At 41.3% G+C, this 20,436-nt stretch overlaps 2 long non-coding RNA genes across 2 annotated transcripts; both read left to right on the forward strand.

Moving 5' to 3' along the window:
* The first annotated feature begins 507 nt into the window (after positions 1–507).
* On the forward strand, positions 508–3,337 carry LOC309568061. The gene is made up of 2 exons (XR_014225993.1): positions 508–667; positions 3,287–3,337. It is a non-coding gene; the product is annotated as an uncharacterized lncRNA (long non-coding RNA).
* A 3,280-nt stretch (positions 3,338–6,617) lies between these two features.
* On the forward strand, positions 6,618–18,524 carry LOC309568053. The gene is made up of 5 exons (XR_014225986.1): positions 6,618–6,711; positions 12,011–12,063; positions 14,237–14,284; positions 16,954–17,123; positions 18,422–18,524. It is a non-coding gene; the product is annotated as an uncharacterized lncRNA (long non-coding RNA).
* The last annotated feature ends 1,912 nt before the right edge of the window (positions 18,525–20,436 follow it).

Raw genomic sequence — 20,436 nt, forward strand, 5'->3', positions numbered from 1 at the left:
AGATGCATTCAATAATTTTAGAAAGATACAAACAAGGAAGGAAAGAAGATAGGAAAAAAGGGAAAGGAGAATAAGAAGGAAATAAGGAAGGGAAGGAAGGAAGGAAGAAAGGAGGGCAAGGAAAGGTAGAAAGGATGGGTGAAAGAAGAGTGGGAGACAGGAAGGAAGGAAGAAAGGAAGGAAGGAAGGAAGGAAGGAAGGAAAGAAGGAAGGAAGGAAGGAAGGAAGGAAGGAAGGAAGGAAGGAAGGAAGGAAGGAAGGAAGGAGAAGGTGTAGGGAGGGATGAAGGAAAAGAGGAAGAAAGGAGGGGCAGAAAACTTAGAATGAGGGATGAAAGAAGGAAGGAGGGAAGGAAGGAAAGATGAAAGGAAGGGAGAAGAGACTGAAGACTGAAGAAGAACTGAACTACTTTCTTTAAATATGTACATGATTTGTGAACTTTATTTATCTTTCTGTTTTTTTGTTTTTTTTAATGTGATAATACATTTTCACTATAGATGGAACTTGTCCGGATGGAGCCGAGGAGTCAATGTGCTCAGGATGTTCAGCTTATTGTCAGCCCCCCGATAGGGTGTGTCCTGCAATGTGTGTAAGAGGCTGTAGATGCAAGAAGAGTGGATATCTTATAAAAGGGGATCGCTGTGTTCCAAATAACAAATGCTAAAGAGTAAGTACCCAAACTAGGTAATCATTTGTTTTAAATTGGGAAAATTCAGAACTTCCCCACTGGATAAGTGTTCCCATTTCCCAGGCAGAAAGCTCAACACCAGGATTGGAATGACACAGAGTCCCAAGAGGCGCCCCCTAGGGCTTGGCTGCGGGCACCACATCCACTCCCAGTGCAGTCTGCAGGGCATAGCTGTCAGTTTGACAGTCGGCTCCCCCTGTGTGTTTTAGGAGTGCAGACAGCAGTTGCTGTTCAAACAAATCCTGCAAACTGGGATTGAATAGGTGTGTTATAATGTAGTCTAGTTTGTGCTTATTTGCAAATCAAAGACTTGTCCATTGACCTGCACAATCCCACATGGAAAATAAATATATTTCCAATATATTTAGACAAAAATGATATATCTGACATATATTTACAATATATTCATATATATATATATATATATATATATATATATATATATATATATATATATATTTTTTTTTTTTTTTTTTCTCAAAAAATAGGAAATATATTTTCTTCCATGTGGGTTGTCAGTTCCAGCAATGCTATTTTGCTGCTATTTTACTCCTTAATTAACTCACAGAGACATAGAAACATAAAAACGTGATGGCAGAAAATAGACAAAGTGGTCCATCGATTCTGCCCACTTTTATTTATTTCTACATGCTTTGTATTTGTTTTTTTGGGTCTTCTTTGTTTATGTTAACTCCAAGGCCCCTTTCACACCAGCGGACCGATCCAGTCTGCCTGTCTGTTTTTCAGGTGGACTCGATCGGACCACTCATTGTTCTCTATAGAGTGGCGGATGCAGGGCCGGACTGGGAGTAAAAAAAACAGCTCTGTAAAAAAATTCATACCAACCCCATAGGTTTATTATACCAGCCCAACAGAATAACATCACAGAGGCTGTACGGACATGGTACAAGAGATGTCATAGGCTGTATGGACATGGTACAAGAGATGTCATAGGCTGTGTGGACATGGTACAGGAGGTGGTCATAGGCTGTATGGACATGGTACAGGAGGTGGTCATAGGCTGTGCAGACATGGTGCAGGAGGTGGTCATAGGTTGGATGGACATGATACAGGAGGTGGTCATAGGCTGTTTGGACATGGTACAGGAGATGTCAGAGGCTGTGGACATTATACAGGAGGTGGTCATAGGCTATAAGGACATGGTACAGGAGATATCATAGGCTGTGCAGACATGGTACAGGAGATATCAGAGGCTGTGGACATGGTACAGGAGATGTCATTAGCTGTGAAGACATGGTACAGGAGGTGTTCATAGGCTGTGTGGACATGGTACAGGAGGTTTTCATAGGCTGTGTGGACATGGTACAGGATGTTTTCATAGGCTGTGTGGACATGGTACAGGAGGTTTTCATAGGCTGTGGGGACATGGTACAGGAGGTTTTCATAGGCTGTGTGGACATGGTACAGGAGGTGGTCAAAGGCTGTGCGGACATAGTACAAGAGGTGGTCATAGGCTGTGCAGACATGGCACAGGAGGCGGTAATAGGCTGTATGGACATGGTACAGGAGGCGGTAATAGGCTGTATGGACATTGTACAGGTGATGTCATTAGCTGTGCGGACATGGTACAGGTGATGTCATAGGCTGTGCGGACATGGTACAGGAGGTGGTCATAGGCTGTGCAAACATAGTACAGGAGATGTCAGAGGCTGTGGACATGGTACAGGAGATTAAAACCAGGAGGTGGTCAGAGGCTGCAGAGGGGTCCGGTCTTACCCAGCCATGATCAGAGGCACAAGCCACCACCGAGACTTCACCGAAATGAGTGCCACTGCTGCCTTACCTTAAAAAATAGCGAAGCCTGGCGCCATTACGTCACTGCGCATGCGCCTGCTTTGGAATGGCGCAAGGGCAGTTGAAAAGTCAGCCCGGGCCCGAAGCCATAATGGACAGGCAGTCCAATTCCATCCGACCGCCCCATAGAGAACAGGGGACTGTGTCTGTGTCTGCATAGTGGAGCGGACATGGACCTGTCATCCACCTGCTCAGCGGAGAGATCCCCCGCTGAGCAGGCAGATCTGCTTAACAGATTCTGCTCTGTCTGAAAGGGGACTTAGTTTCCTGTAGTTAGTTCTCAGCAACTCCATCCTCTCTTCTTAGCTTTTTTCTGATTTGTCTTCTACTATAGTAATTTTATTTATTTATTTATTTTCATTCATGCTTTGTTTCTTTTGTGGAGCAGCATTAAATACTATTAAATACACCTTTTATAAGGGATACCTCCTAGACCAGTGATGGCGATCCTTGGCACCCCAGATGTTTTGGAACTACATTTCCCATGATGCTCACCTACACTGCAGAGTGCATGAGCATCATGGGAAATGTAGTTCAAAAACATCTGGGGTGCCAAGGTTCACCATCACTGTCCTAGACAGAAAGAAACATTTTGATCTTTACATAATGTTAATGTAGATAGGCAGTTACTTTTGTGATTGTTGGTAAACTGTATAATTGGATCATATAACATAAAAAAAAAATATTTTAACATAAAAATATCAAAGAAAAAAGAGTAATTATTTTATGATGTTTGCAAGCCACAAATTTCATTTCTAATTTCTGTGATCTTCTTCCTTATAGAAGAGAAGACATCTGGCCGAGGAATTTTCAGTACCAAACGCCAGATACAGCAACTTGTCCTTATAAAGCGCAAAAAAAAATTAAATAAATAAATAAAATAAATACTCCTAAAAATCTCTACAACCAGAAAGGACATGTGTTGTTTCATTTCCTAAATTTATTATAAATAAAGAATGTCATGGAGTCAGAAATCCTGCTTGATGTAATGTCTATGTTATAAACATGATTTTTAATTTAATTTTTAAATCTGATTACATTTATCCTAAAAGGGTATGTATAGACCAACCATGTTTTTTGTTTTTGTTTTATTTTTTATTTTATTTTTTCTATAGAGTGGGAAAAGTGTGTTTTGCTGCCTGTGTACCACTGCAGAGAGTTTCAATTATTTCCTATCCAAAAATTAGACAGAGGTCCTATATGCTCACATCCTGAATAGTACATAAAGAACCCCAAACTTTGTAGCAGAGGACTTTTTTAGGGCATATAGTGATAGGCAATATTTTCATATGGGGTTCACAGATCTTTTTTCCACTTCAACATCATCCTAAGTCCGCTCAACACGTTTCAAGTCTTTACACCTCTTCCTCAGGAACACATGTGAACAATGTCCGAATAAAAGAACTAGATCTCATAAAATCACAAGTTATTTGCAATGTGCTGGAACAAAAAGTTATCCATTCCACACAGAGGCATCCAGGGGACAAAAAAGATAGCCAGAGAATACCTGATTCTTTCTTGTATTAACAGAGTTTTAAAGTCTTTGCATTAGGATAAAAAGCCTTATGTGTGTAGCATCCCCCCCCCATCACCCCTAATACTTACCTGAGCCCCATCTTTGTCCAGCGATGTCCACGAGTCCCTCTGCCATCCTGGGACTCTCCCTCCTGATTGGCCATTGGCTCCCGTGACTGTCAATCAAAGTCAGTGAGCCAATCAGGAGAGAAAGGGGGTGAGGCCGAACACTAGATCAGGGGTCTGAATGGACACATGGAGCTGTGGCTCGGCTCGGGTGCGCCCATAGCAAGCTTCTTGCTATGGGGGTACTCAATAGGAGGGAGGGGCCGGGAGCAGCAACAAGGGATCTGAGAAGAGGAGGATCCAGGCTGCTCTGTGCAAAACCAACTACACAGAAGAGGTAAATATAGCATGTTTGTTTTTTATTTTTGTTTGGTTTTTTAAAACGAGACTTTACAATCACTTAATGAGAGGAATGGACTCCAGAGAGAGAGATATTATTTTGCCCCTGTACAAATCATTAGTAAGACCTCATCTGGAATTTGCAGTTCAGTTTTGGGCTCCAGTTCTCAAAAAGGATATCAGGGAACTGGAGAAAGTGCAGAGAAGAGCAACCAAACTGATAAGAGGCATGGAGGAGCTCAGCTATGAGGAAAGATTAGAGGAACTGAATTTATTCTCTCTTAAGAAAAGGGGGATATGATCATCATGTACAAATACATAAGGGGTCCATATAGTGAACTTGATGTTGAGTTATTCACTTTAAGGTCATCACAGAGAACAAGGGGGCACTCTTTAAGTCTAGATGAAAAGGGATTTTGTCTCCAAATAGGGAAAGTGTTTGTGTATGTGGGATTGTATGGTTGTGTTTATTCATTGGCTATTGTCATACAACTGGGTGGGCTCAGGCGCAGTGCTCTGCGCTCCAAGCCCACCCTTTTTTGAAGCCTATTAGAGCCTCTGGCTCTAATCCCGTGCTTCAAAAAAAAACCCCATTGGAATCCATGTATCCAACGTCCTGTATGTAGATTAGGGGGCCGGATGCATGGATAGGGGGGCGGTGCCCCTTCGCCCCCAATGGACGGGCCGCCACTGATTATTGATCAGTTGTTCCACCTTGACACTGACACTATGCGCCAGAAATCTATATGAGCGAAACCTATACCAGTACAGTATCATGCTATGTGTTTCAGAGGCGTAACTAGAACCTTCAGGGCCCCCGTGCAAGAAACCATGAAGGGCCCCCCGGGGCCCTTCCCTTCAAGCCTTGGGCTCTTCCCACTGATCCTGGGGCCCTTACTCTCATTCCCACAGTAGGACCCTTTTACAAGTTCTGCAGTGGGCCCCCTTCCTGCCATCTTGGGGCCTCCCCACTGTGATGGAATGCCAGGGCCCGGTCGCAATTGTGACCTTTGCGATCCTGGAAGTTCACCCACTGGTGTCAGTAGTTTTACTTTTTTTGGTATTTTAATTGTATTATTTTTTATCATTTTATTTTATTTTTATTGACTATGACTCTGTCCGTTCAGAAAAGGAAGGAGCTGGTAAATTACATATTTACCGACCCCTTCCTGGTTCTCTATTGTGACACACCCCCTGCAGCAGCCAGAAGGAGAGGGGAGGGAGCACAGTGGTGGGGGGGGGGACCAGGGGAGCACGCAGGGGCCCAGAGACAGCAGAACACAAGTGAACTGGATAGGAGGAGTGGAGGGGGCAGCATACAGAGAAACCAATCTCCTCCATTTTCCTCCTGCAGCTACAGGAGGAAAAAGGAGGACAGTGATTTCTCTACATGCTGCCCCCGCCACCCCTCCTATCCAGGTGTACAGGGGAGCCACACAGGCCCCCTGGAACATGGGGCCCAGTTTCAATTGCAACCCCTGTAGTTATGCCCCTGATGTGTTTTCTATTATTAGACATTGTTAGATTTACCACATGTTCCATGTATTTTTTTAATCTTGTTCAATAAATTATTGTTTTTACCCTAATACATCTTCTCTATTTCCATATATTCCTCTTACCCTCTGATCAGCCCTGTCCACTCAAATCCCCGTGGGACGTTTTCCTTTTTGTTTTTCTAATACAGACAGAGCTCTGTCCTGTGTGTGTTCCCGATGATCGGCAGGTGCCGGCGGTCATCTATTGGCCGGCATCCGCTGATCGGCATCTGTTGTGTAAAATCACAGCACAGCGGGGTCGCCGGTGGTGCACGCGTGCCCCCTCTACCCGGAGGTACCAGATCACATACTAGGTACATGATCTGGCGCCGGAGAGCCGCCTTGCCACAGAATATGCATGTTATACGGTTGGCAAGTGGTTAAATGAAACCTTTTTTTTTTTTTCAAAAATCTTTTATTTTTTTTTGTTTTTTAATAGTAAAAAAGAAAAAAACGTGGTTATTAAATTCCACCAAAGGAAAACTCTGTCTTAAAAAAATGATATAAATGTTATCGCTCAGATGAGAATTGCTGTGTTTCTATGAGGAACAGGGTGTAGTTTTTAATTGTGCAATTATTTATGAATACAGGGCTGTGACTGGTGATTGAGTATTTGCATGTGTGTTGCAACTTGTATAGGTGGATAGTGTGTGATGTAATTGTGTAATATATGTAAGAGCCGTACAGAATATTTATTTCCATTGTCTGGGACTGTCACCTGCTGTGTCAGCTCTTCTGTCTCCGTCCGGAGAGGTAAGATCGCTCGCCTTATTTTCCTAATAATATATACTAGACAGAGAGCGACAAGAGCCACTTACACAGTATAAAATCCCATAGTGTGTTTATACAGCGACCCTATTATGTACCTACAGTAAGAAAAAAATGTATTACATAGTAGCTTACCAGTCCTTAGATGTCATGGCTGCATTCGTTTTCTGGGGGGAGGGGAGGCTTATGCTTTTTTTCCTTTATGCTCACCTAGTGATCCTGCCAGTAACACACTTCTTGCTCTAGGGTGACAATGCTCAATGGAGTATTCTTATGAAGGAGCAGCATTGTGAGTCTAGGACAGTGATGGAGAACCTTGGCACCCCAGATATTTTAGAACTACATTTCCCATGATTATTGTCGGGACAAGGTCATCCAGCGCCCAGGGCAAGGATGCCAAACTGCGCCCCCCCCTTCCCTTGGGGTTAGGGTCAAGGCGCCCACCCCATCCCTGCAATAAACAATTGCGCCAAGACAACCGCCCCTCCTGCCCACCCCTTGTCCCGGCCATGCCCATAAAGCTCAACTACACTTCAGAGTGCATGTGCATCATGGGAAATGTAGTTCCAAAACTTCTGGGGTGCCAAGGTTCGACATCATTAGTCTAGGACAACAGACCACGTCCCCCTTCTCTACATCTCCATAACATAGGACCATAGATGTGCACAGGGGTGTGCTAGGTGTGCCTGGGAACACCCTAATCACTGCCGATTCCCTCTACTGCCCGGGCTTCCCCCCTGTGTTGCTCCCCCCCACACTGCAGTGCTGCTGACTTCCCTCCCCTCCTCTCCTCTCCCCCTGGCTGCTGCGGGGGATGTTTCAGGATGGAGAGTGCGGAAAGGGGCTAATCAATATGTCATTTACTGGCCCCTTCCTTTTATAAATGACCACAGTGAACACACTCACTCACTGTGCTCAATCATAACTGAAGCATACTATTCCACTGACGAAAACTATAACGAAAATCAACGAATAAAAACGAAAGCAAATTGTGAGGCAGGAATGTCTACTGTCACTAACTTCTGTTTTCCACAGAGCTCCCCCTGCTTCCGCTCCCAGCAATCGACTCAAATATGTAGCTTGCTTCGCTTAGCACTAGTTAGCAGGCTGCAGCCATCATTACAGGCCTCTGAGTCCTCAGGCAACGGTCCAGAGCACTGACATCAGCATCCAGAGCACTGTGCATTACTGGCCTCACCCGACCACCAGCATCCAGAACACTGTGCATTACTGGCCTCCCCCGACCACCAGCATCCAGAACACTGTGCATTACAGGCCTCCTCTGACCACCGGCATCCAGAGCACTGTGCATTACAGGCCTCCTCTGACCATCGGCATCCAGAGCACTGTGCATCACAGGCCTTATCTGACCACCGGCATCCAGAGGACTGTGCATTACAGGCCTCCTCCAACCACCGGCTTCCAAAGCACTGTGCATTACAGGCCTCTTCTGACCACTGGCATCCAGAGCACTGTGCATTACAGTCCTCCTCTGACCACCGGCATCCAGATCACTGTGCATTTCAGGTCTCCTCTGACCACTGGCATCCAGAGCACTGTGCATTACAGGCCTCCCCTCAGACCTGAGACAGCTATCTAGCACTGTGCAGGCATCTCAGAGTCAGACTACCATTCCAAAACATTGTGCTTTGCAGGCCTCTCCTCAGACCACCATCTACCATTTAATGTAAACATCCCTTGTAATAGGAATAGAGGAATAGTGAATGACAGCTCCTCTTTATGGAGAGATGTGGGGTCAATAAGACCTCACATCTCTCCTACAGGCCTGAAATAAAAAAAAATAAAAACAAAATGATCTTGGTTATCCAGCCAAGATAACAGCAGTATTGACAACTGCCAGGCCGGGCATGACGTCATAACATCGCGCCTAGGCCTACGAGAGTCATAGAGACTGTCGGGAACCATCTGGTCCTTGGCAGTCTCTATGGTGTACTTCCACCGCTGGCGGATTCCTTCTCCGGCTCGCGGGCTAGCCGGTAGAAGCACCCGAGGGCAGGAGGGATATGTCCCCTCCTGCCGCCTCTAAGAACAATCAAGCTGCTATGATTGTTCCTACGGTGCAGGGAATCATCGGCTGAAAAAAATGATATCTGAATAATGCCTGCAGCTGCACCCGTCAGTCAGATATCTGCACCTAAAGCCCAGGACATCATATGACATCCAGCGGTATGGAAGTGGTTAAATTGTAGGCTAAACTCTGGGATCCTGTCTGATTTTGAATCCTAGATCCCTCTCCCCATTTTAAATAAAATCTCTGCTACTGTTTCCTTAATAAAGTCTTATTTTTAAGCACTTGCTGACCGACTAATATATTAAAACATCCTAAAGCAAATGGTTATGCCAGGACCAAGGCTGCAGCCGGTATGGGTTTTTTTTTCAGCTGTTGACCGGATTTCTTGTACAAGTCATCTGGATGGCAGTCATCTGGAGTTCCCTTCCTCTGCTGCCACCCATAGTGGTCCCAAACTCTCAGGGGCACAGTAACAGTGCATAGTTCTTTGCTCATAGTCTAAACAGCTTACCAAGTCTAAGGCAGACACGTTGTTCTTTTTGTGTTCTAAAAACAACTCTCCTTTATCTGAACACAAGCTTGTTTCAAAAGTCCTAAACACCACCTCCCCATACTTATTGGTACATGTTTATCTCCTAAACCAATCGGACTGGTTTATTTGTATATCAATGGGGGGAACCTAGCTTCTTAACACAAAATCTAACAGACAGTGATAAGCCGAACACCCCCCTGTATGGTTCACACCAGAACACCGCGAACAGGTGAAAAGTCTAGCGAACATGCGAACTCCATTGAAGTCTATGGGACTCGAACATGAAAAAAATCAAAAGTCCTAATTTTAAAGGCTTAAATGCCCCAAAAAAAGTTATTGCCCAAATAAAAAGTGTATGGGGACCCGGGTACTGACCTGAAATATCTTTTTAAAAACGATTGTTTTTACAGGAGCAGTGATTTTAATGATGCTTAAAGTGAAACAATAAAAATGAAAAATTCCTTTAAATATCACGCCTGGGGGGCCCTTTAATGTGCCTGTAAAATAGAGCATGTGTACGATGTATGGAGCCTGCTGCAGCAATACTGACATTTCTAAAGGAAAAATGTCATTTAAACTAGCTTGCGGCTGTAATGTATTGTCGGCTCCCGCAATACAGATAAAAGACATAAAAAAAAACGACATGGGGAAAAAAATCGGCGTGGGGTCCCCCCACAATCCATACCAGACCCTTATCCGAGCAAGCAGCCTGAACGGAGAAGATAAGGGGGGACGAGCAAGTGCCCCCCCCCTCCTGAACCATACCAGGCCACTTGCCCTCAACATGGGGCCCCCAGATCCTGCCCCCCCCATGTAAATAAATAAAAATAAAAAATAAAGACAAAAGACAGTTTTTGACAAGTCCTCTATTAAAAAAATAAATAAAAAAAATTGTGTCCCCCGATGTAAATCCATCATCAATAATGTCACCGAAAAATGGAAAAAAAAAAGAAGCTCCTGCCTCTTCAGACGCCTCCCACGTAATGACCTGTTTAGGTTTGACAGCTCTTTTAAAGGAATCTGACGTCACGAGTGCCCCATAATCCACTGCTCAGATGCAGTGAATAAATTACTGAAGGGTTACGTCAGAAGGGTTGGTGCCACCGGGTGGGGTCCCCGCCCCTTTCCTATAAAAGAGCTGTCACAGCTTCAGCAGCTCATTACACCGGAGGCGTCTGAAGAGGCGGGAGCATTTTTTTTCTATTTTTCGGGTGCGGCGGGCGACATGATTGACAATGGATTTATATTTGGGGGACACTATTTTTTTTATTTTTTTAATAAAGGACTTGTCAAAAACTGGATTTTTTCTTTATTTTTGTTTGTACAATTTTTTGGTGCATGGATACAATGGGTACAATGTACGCAATATCCATTCACATGGGGGGGATCTGGGGGGAGCCCCCATTAAAGGGGGCTTCCAGAGTCTGATAAGCCCCCCACTCGCAGACCCCCACAACCACAGCCCAGGGTTGTCTGGAAGAGGCCCTTACCCCCATCAACATGGGGGCAAGGTGCTTTGGGGGGCACCCCAAAGCACCCTCCCCATGTTAAAGGCAAGTGGCCTGCTATGGTTCAGGAGGGGGAGGCTGCTCACTCGTCTCCCCCTTATCCTCTCCAGCCAGGCTGCTTGCCCAGATAAGGGTCTGGTATGCATTTTGAGGGGGTTCCCACGTCGTTTTTTTTTTTTTGGCATGGGGTTCCCCTTAAAATTCATACCAGACCCGTAAATATTGGGACATTGACACAATTCTAACCTTTTTGGCTCTATACGCCACCACAATGGATTTGAAATGAAACAAACAAAATGTGCTTTAACTGCAGACTTTCAGCTTTAATTTGAGGGAATTTACATCCAAATCAGGTGAACGGTGTAGGAATTACAACAGTTTGTATATGTGCCTCCCACTTTTTAGGGAACCAAAAGTAATAGGAAAGATTAACAATCATAAATCAAACTTTCACTTTTTATTACTTGGTTGCAAATCCTTTGCAGTCAATTACAGCCTGAAGTCTGGAATGCATAGACATCACCAGACGCTGGGTTTCATCCCTGGTGATGCTCTCCCAGGCCTCTACTGCAACTCTCTTCAGTTCCTGCTTGTTCTTGGAGCATTTTCCCTTCAGTTTTGTCTTCAGCAAGTGAAATGCATGCTCAATCGGATTCAGGTCAGGTGATTTATATATATATATATATATATATATATATATATATATACACACACACTACGCTGCCTGATCTATTACTAGATACAATGCACAATCCACTAACTACCTGCCTAATCTCACTCCTATCTCGCCCTAACACACTATACACTGCTGCCGTATAAGCAGCAGCTTTATATAGTGTGGGGCGTGGACTTGAGCCCCTGAACCATGATTGGCTAATAGCACCCTGCCTTTGGCCAATCACGGACATTGTGCTGTGATTGGCCAAAGCATACAGGTCATGTGCATGCTTTGGCCAATCATCAGACAATAAGTAATTTATTCACTGCACCAGAGCAGTGCATTATGGGGCACTCATTGGCGGGCGAAGTTCCCACTGAGCGCCCCATCTTACGTTCGACTTAAACTCGACGCTCATCCCTACTAAAAATACATTTGATATAAAATCATCAAATATCCACAGCAACAGAGGTATACTTTTTTATTGTCCCTATAAAAATACATATTTATTTATTAATGAAAATTAGTAATCTTTCATGTGTTATGTCTTTTAGAAATAAAATCGTGACCATGACGGCTCTCAGAGTTCTTCTCGTGCTTCTATTAGGTACTGTATGTGCTAAACAAATAGCCAGAATAAATTATTTTAGGATGTTTTTCAGGCTCTGTTTCCTTTATTGTCACCTGGTGATCCTGGCAGTCACACACTATGGGGTTTATTGATTAAAAAAAAAAAAAAAAAACGTTTGGTAAAGTATTTTGGACAAGCATTTTTCTATCCCTGATGAATTCTGACTGCATTTTGCTTTTTATGGTGATTTCCCATCATTTTCAGCTCCGTCTACTGGTCATAATGTGGTATTTTTTTCTGATTTGAGTAATTCAGGATAAACACTGCAGTTTGGCCAATAGATGGAGCTGATGAGCATAGGAAATCACCATATTAACTTCTTTACAACCCCCCCACCTACATTTACTGCGGGGCAGCAGCTCCCGTGTGCAGAATCACGTACGACACAGCAGGAGCCAATCAGTGGGTCCGGCAGACCCGAGATCTGCCGATACCCACCCATTGTTCCTGACAGAGGCGGAGCTATGTAAACAAGGCAGATCGTCGTTCCGTTAGAAGGGAAGACAAATATCCTGTGTTTCGGCTAAGCAGGAACATGGATCTCTGTCTTTCCACAGTACAAGCATCTCCCCCACACAGATAGAAAGCACTCCCTAGAAACCCTTTATTTGCCCCTGATGTTAACCCCTTCCCAGCCAGTGTCATTAATGCAGTGACAGTGCATATTTTTTAGCACCAATTACTGTATTAGTGTCACTGGCCCCCAAAAAGTATCAAAAGTGTAACTTAGTGTCCGATTTGTCCGCCGCAATGTCGCAGTCCCACTATTAGTCACTGATCGCCGCCATTATTAGTACAAACAGTAAGTAAAAACTCCAAAAAAATATCCCATAGTTTGTAGACACAATAACTTTTGCGCAAACCAATCAATATACACTTATTAGGATTTTTTTTCTCTTTGTACCAAAAACATATATCAGAATACAAATTGGCCTGAATTGTTGAAGACATTTTTTTTATTTTTTTTTATTAGATGTGTTTTATAGCAGAAAGTAAAAAAAAATATATATATTTTTTCAAACTTTTTGCTCTTTGTTTATAGCGCAAAAAATAAAAACGGTAGAGGTGATCAAATATCACCAAAAGAAAGCTCTATTTGTGGGGAAAAGAGACATCAATTTTATTTGGGTACAGCGTTGCACGACCGCGCAATTGTCAGTTAAAGTAACGCAGTGCCGTCTTGCAAAAAATGGCCTGGTCATTAAGGGGGGTAAATCTTCCGGGGCTGAAGTGGTTAAGTAAAATATAGACAGAATGTTTGTCAGAATTAAAGGATAGCTCCACTTTCATGGGGAATAAAATCTCAAATAAAGAAAAAACAATATAGCGTATACAATTGGGACACAAATCATATTTATTTTTTATTTTTTGAAAATGCAATACAATATGGCTACCTGGAGCTGTTCTGTACACAGAATGCATACTAACCAAACCCCCAGAAACATCATTTCCTGCTTGTGTGAATTTTCCCAGAAGTCTGCACTAAGATACAAGTCAGATTTCTGGCATCCCCTGCAACAAAAATGTCATTTTTGGTGAGATACTCCCACTAGGAACACGTCTAAAGGGATGCAGACCCAGCAGCTTTCTTCATTAGAGCCCTGCAGTGTACTGTGTAAATGTAAATTGTTCCTTACTAAAACCACCAGTCATTTGTAACTGGACCAGGTTCCCAGACAATAAATATTCTTTACAGGTGCATGGTTTTTTTTTTTTTTTTTTTTTTTGCATAGTGCAGGGAAGATTTAAACGTGTCAGCTAATTGTTACTGTATCTCATTGGGGAGATTTCCCTTCACTTCCTGTCCCAGACACATCAGGAAGTTAAAGGAAATCTCTAAATAATGACGGGAATTCCCATCTTTGACAGTTGTCAATGGAACAGATGTCCCAATTGGAGATATCTTTGTTTCAAGGGCATGACAGCCCTAAATAAAAATAAATAAATAAATAAACGACCAGGTTTCTAATCCTTTCTAACTTTATTAAAGCTTGTCAATTATTTAATTTTTTTTTTTTTTTTTTAAATGAATAAATTGGAAAGTTCCTTTTAAATGGATCTTTCCTGCCATGACTCGAATCTCGTGTCTGCATGGTAATTGTATTCTTTATGATAATAATTATATTAACAGAATTTTTTTTTTCCACAGTCATTCCGATGCTAATTTGCAAACCGGATGTTATTGGTGGACAATACGGTAATATGGGTTTAATGGATTCATTTCTTTAAAGGGTAACTCCACTTTTGTGGGGGGAAAAAAAAAAATCAGCAAATAAAGAAAAAACAATACAGCGTATACAATTGTGACACAAATCATATTGTAAATGAAAATTATTAAAAATCAATTTCCCTTTTCAATTTGCAGCTGTTGTCATTTTCTGAAAATGCAATGCAATATGGCCACCTGGAGCTGTTCTGTACACAGAATGTGTATTGACCACACCCCCAGAAACCTAATTTCCCCATTCTGTGATTGGCTCACCAATTTTCCCAGAAGTCTGCACTAAGACACAAGTCAGATTTCTGGCATCCCCTGCAACAAAAATGTCATTTTTGGTGAGATACTCCCAATAGGAACACGTCTAAAGGGATGCAGGCCCAGTCAATTTCCTCATTAGTGCTCTGCAGCTGCCACAGCTGATAGATAATTATAAAATCACTCCAATTTGACCCACCCAGCACAGAGGAACAAACAATGATTTCTTCAGAATAACAAAAGGTAGGAATCTGCAACAAAAATTGTTACAATCCCTGCAATGTACAGAGATCACCCAGAGGGGAATGTTTGTTTCTCAACAAAAGTGGAGTTACGCTTTAAGCATTTCACAGTATCAATTCTATCCATAAATAGAAACAACAAGAACATATATTAGACACTCTACCTTTTTAGGGCCATCACAGTCATTTACATACAATGTATTAGGGACTTTGTAAAAAATATCAATAAATGCTCAAATGTTCAAGCAGCCAGTCAGACTGCCAGTGCAGACTTGATAGGATCACACTTGCAAACTAAAATTACCCAATTTGACCCACTCCTGCACCGGCTTTTGATAATTACAAAGCCATTCTTTACCAATCCAGGAATTGTTGGTTTTCCCCATTTAACCAGTGCAGACATGGTTCATCCTGGGTGATTGGTGGCCTGGGATTATCCCTGGAGGTAATGGCGTTAGGTAGACTGGAGAAGAAGATCTGTCTGGCCTTCGAAACTCGTATGCCAGAAGCCTCGAAACGCGTGTCCCAGAAGCTACGGTGTCTCTGACAGCTCTCTCAGCAGTCCATTGAAGGGTTCCCCAGTAATTGTTACATTGGCTCCAGAGAGTACTCCCAGTGGTCCTCACTGGAATGCATCCTTCATTCTTCTAACCCTGGACACTGTACCATTGCTACTCTAAGACACGCCCAAAATATCTGATGCTTGTAAATGCAACATATGTTAAAAATATATCTATTTAATAAACAAATTACTACACTATAGGCTGCCTGGTGCCCCTCTCTCCCTCCATCAGTTCTATCCATATCATTAGGAGAGATGCTTGTATACTATGCAGGGGGAAGGGAATGTGTCAGAGTCGTCCTTAAAGTGAACATTTTTTTCATTGGAGAACAGTTTTAATAAATGTTTTTTAAGGTTCAGAAACTGATATTTTGTAGCATTTTGGAATCTAGACTGCATTCATGACATATGTACTTCCTGTATGCTTGTTTGTTATTGAGGAAATGAGAGGAAGGGGAAAGAAAAAGGAAGGGGAAAGGGACAGGGAAAGGGAGGGAAAAATAAAGAAAAAGGGAAAGAAAGGGAAAGGAAAAAAGGAAAGGAAGGGGAAAGGAAAAAAGGAAAGGAAGGGGAAAGGAAAAGAAAGGAAAGGAAAAGAAAGGAAATGGGAAATAAAGGGAAAGGGGGGAAACAGAAAGTAAAGGGAAAAAAGGAAGATGAAAGAAAAAAGAAATTGAAGAGGGAAGAAAAGGAAAGGGAAATAATGGGAAAAGGAAGAGGAAGTGAAAAGGAAGAGGAAGGGAAAAAGAAGAGGAAAGGAAAAGGTGAGGAAGAGACGAGGAAAGGAAAGGGAAAGGAACTGAAAAGATAGGAAATGAAAGGGAAAAAGGAAAGGAAGGGTAAGAGGAAAAGGAAGGGCAAAGGAAAAGTAAAGGGAAAAGAAAGTGGAAAGGAAAGGGGAAAAAAGGAAAAGAAAAGGAAGATGAAAGGAAAGGAAACTAAAAAGGAATAGAAAGGAAGAGGAAGAGGAAAGGAAAGGAAGAGGAAAGAAAAAGGGAAAGGAAGGGAAAGGGAGAGGAAACAGAAGAGGGAAGGAAAGGAAAAGGAAGAGAAAAGGAAAAGGAAGGGGAAAGGAAAGGGAATAGGAAGGGCAAAGGAAGAGGAAAAGGAAGGGAAGGCAAAAGGAAAGGAAGAGGGAAAGGAAAAGGAAAGGAAGAGGGAAAGGAAAGGAAGAGGGAAAGGAAAAGGAAAGGAAGAGGGAAAGGAAAGGAAAAGGAAAGGAAGAGGGAAAGGAAAATGAAAAGGAAGGAAAGAAAAGGAAGAGGAAATGAAAGGAAAAAAAGGAAAGGAAAGGAAAGGGAAAGCAAAATGAAAAGGAAGAGGGAAGGAAAAGGAGGAGGGAAAGGCAAAGAAAGGGGAAAGGAAAGGGAAAGGCAGGGGCAAGGAAAAGAAAAAGGAAAAGGAAGAAGCAAGGAAAAGGAAGAGGCAAGGAAAAGGCAGGGGCAAGGAAAATAAAAAGGAAAAGGAAGAGGCAAGGAAAAAGAAGGGGAAAGTAAAGAAAAGGAAAAGAAAGTAAAGGGGAAAGAAAGGGAAAGGCTTGTCCTTGGTTTTATTTTTTTAATATGATAAATACACTTTCACTGCAGGTAAATCTTGCCCTGATGGAGCTGGGATGTCAGAGTGCTCAGGTTGTTCAGCCTATTGTCAGCCCCCCGGTGAAATGTGTCTTGATGTGTGTGAAAAGGGCTGTAGATGTGAGCAAGGTGGACATCGTATAAAAGGGGATCGCTGTGTTCCAGAAGATGAATGCTAAAGGGTAAGTACCTGTATTAACTAATTATTTGCCATGTTTAGAATGGGAGAATTTATAACTGCCCCACTAGTCACTAGTGGCACCACCCAGGGCTCTGCAGCGGGTAAAGCACCCACTCACGAATGTAAAAAATAATAGAAATAATAGTCATAATAATAACAATAATAATAATAATAATAATAATAATAATAATAATAATAATAATAATAATAATATTATTTGTATTATTATTAATAATGAATAAAATACATGTATTTTCAAATTTATTAAAACAGTCATGTTGAACAAATCATGATCATACATGATGGCAGTTTCCAATTATAAAAAAAAGCTGACATGTGAAAAGTACATAAAAGATGGAATAGATACAGTACATATCATAGATGCAAATACATTAAAAATTCCTGAAGGATGCAACTTCAAATGAACAAACATATCTTGACATCCTATGACATCCTATGACATCCTATGACCTGCACAATGTCAGTTCCAGTTCCTTATTAACTCATAGAAACATAGAAAAGTGACCAAGTGGTCCATCAATTTTTTATTATTTATTTATACAATTTTGTGTAATTTTTTTGTGTTTTTTTTTTATTTTTTTTATTTATACTTGTTTTATATTCTTTGTTTGTTTTTGTGTGTTTTGCTTTGTTTTTTTTTTTTGTTAACCCTTAGTTTACTGTAGTTAGTTCTTATTAACACTTCTCTTTTTTCTGATTTCTCTTCTACCATATGTAAAGGTTGTTTTGATTCATTTTTGTTCTTTGTTGTAGAGCAGCATTAAAGGAATACAACTTTTTAAGCGATATCTCCCAGATTGAAGAAACCATTTCAGTTATCATAATGTTAATTTAGATATGGCAGTTACTTTGCTGACTGTGGGTGAACTGTATATTTAGCTCATATAACATAAAAAAAAATATCTATATATATATCTATATATATCTATATATAATATCTATCTATCTATCTATCTATCTATCTATCTATCTATCTATCTATCTATCTATCTATCTATCTATCTATCTATCTATCTATCTATCTATCTATATATATATATATCTATCTATATATATATATATATATATATATACATGTGTATATACATGTGTATATACATGTGTATATATATATATATATATATATATATATATATATATATATATATATATATATATATATATATATATATATATATATATATAAATAAGAAAAAAGTTGGTGGGTGGTCAGAGTAATTTTTGTATAATGTTTGCTACCCACAAATTTGTTAACTTCTGTGATTTTCTTCCTTATAGAAGAGAAGACATCCGGACGTGGATATTTCAGTATCAAATGCCAGATAACTTGTCCTTGTAAAGAGCACAGAAAAAAAATACATCTAAAAATCTCTACAACTAATTTCCTAAATACTAAATATATTATAAATAAAGAATGTCATGGAGTCAAGAATCAAACTTGATGTAATGTCTATGTTATTAAAATGATGATTTTTATTTAAAAATTTAAAGCTGATTACATTTATGCTTAAAGGGTATGTATATCCCAAACATTTTTATTTTTGTATTTTTGGTTGATTTTTTTTTTCTTCTATATAGTAGGGAAGGTGTGTTTTGCTGCCTGTGTATCAATGCAAAAAGTTGCATTTATTTCCTATCCAAAAATTGGACAGAGGTTCTGAGTCCTATATGCCCACATCCTGAATAGTGCATATAGAAACCCCCCCAAAAAAAAGAAACCCACAAAATTGTAGCAGGGGACTTTTTCGGGCATATAGTGATAGGCAAACAAAATACATAATTTCATGAAATCATAAAGTTTATTATGCATATATTAAAAAATATAGCACCATATCCATTTTTTTCATATGGGGTTCACAGATTTTTTTTCCACTTCAACATCAGCTTATATAAGCTCAACGCGTTTCAAGTATTTAATCCTCTTCATCAGGAGCACATGTGAACAATGCCCGTATAATAGAACCGGATCTCATAAAATAAGTTATTTGCGATGTTGGTCTAAATTAATGAAGACACTTGTTTTTTCTTACAATTTTTTATTGGATGTTTTATAGCAGAAAGTAAAAAATATTGTTGTTTTTTTTCAGAATTGTCGCTCTTTTTTTGTTTATAGCGCAAAAAATAAAAAGCGCAGAGGTGATCAAATACCACAAAAAAAAGCTCTATTTGTGGGGAAAAAAGGACATACATTTTATTTGGGTATAGCATCCCAGGACCGTGCAATTGTCACCGTGCAAAAAAATGGACTGGTCACAAAGGGGGGTAAATCTTCCGGGGGGGGGGGTCAAGTGGTTAGTACCGCTTTAAATTACACTAATATCTTTATTCTCCAAAAACAGTCCATACACATCTACTACTTAATGGCCCTGTGATCTATAGTTCATGAAATAATTTCCTACTGCCTCCTTGTAAGGTCCTCCCTGAGTTCCGGGACCTCTCCTTCTCCCCCTCCCCACCTTATTTTTGGAATGAGCAGTGCATGCTGGTTGCCATCATGTAAAACGGTCTATAATTCTCATTGATCATAGTCAATCTCAGGTGCAAGCAAAAGAGGGTGGCTACGTTCCTACATACAGTGGGTTAATGGAGGATGAATGTAGCCACCCTCTAACAGGAAGTCAGATCACAGCAGCACATAAAAAAAGGAATTTGTAGATTTGGAGGAGGCTAAAAGCCATGTAAGCTGCTCTCTTGAGTTACTGTGGTTGTAAACCTTTCCATATACCCAGTGAAGTGCCTGACCTCATGTGATGCACAGAGATTAAACAAATCCCTCAAGTTGTACCTGTTTATCTGCAGCCATCTGTCACCTACAGCCATTCAAAGTGCAGAATTTACACAGTATCCCTAAGCTCTGAAAAGCAGGGGGTGGGAAGCTGAAGTTACATCAGTGAGGAGGGGCCTGAGAGCTGATTGGAGGGAAGGGACACACCCCAACCACACAGGCTGTCAATCAGCTGGAGGTCCCTCCCCTGTCACAATTTTTCTCTTGGTTTCAGAAAAACTTGTCAGAAGTGATTCATGCTGATAGCAGAGGAAAAAGCCAGCAGGCAGAAATGACACTTAGTGCTCTGGATAGAGACAAGTACACACTATAGAACACATGTGCCAAACACAAGGCCCGCTGGCCAAATCCAGCCCCCCAGGTCATTTTTATGTAGCCCTCACACCTCTTCTGCAGCTGCAGCACTCCCCTCATCTCCACCACCCCCTGTCTCAGCAGTTGGCAGCAGAGAAGAGGACAGAACTCCTCCTTCAGATCCTGCGCCTCACTGTGCAGCTGCAGCATCCCT

This window comes from Pelophylax lessonae (assembly GCF_965119305.1).
Source record: "Pelophylax lessonae genome assembly, chromosome: 12".
In the NCBI taxonomy this organism is placed as follows: domain Eukaryota; kingdom Metazoa; phylum Chordata; class Amphibia; order Anura; family Ranidae; genus Pelophylax; species Pelophylax lessonae.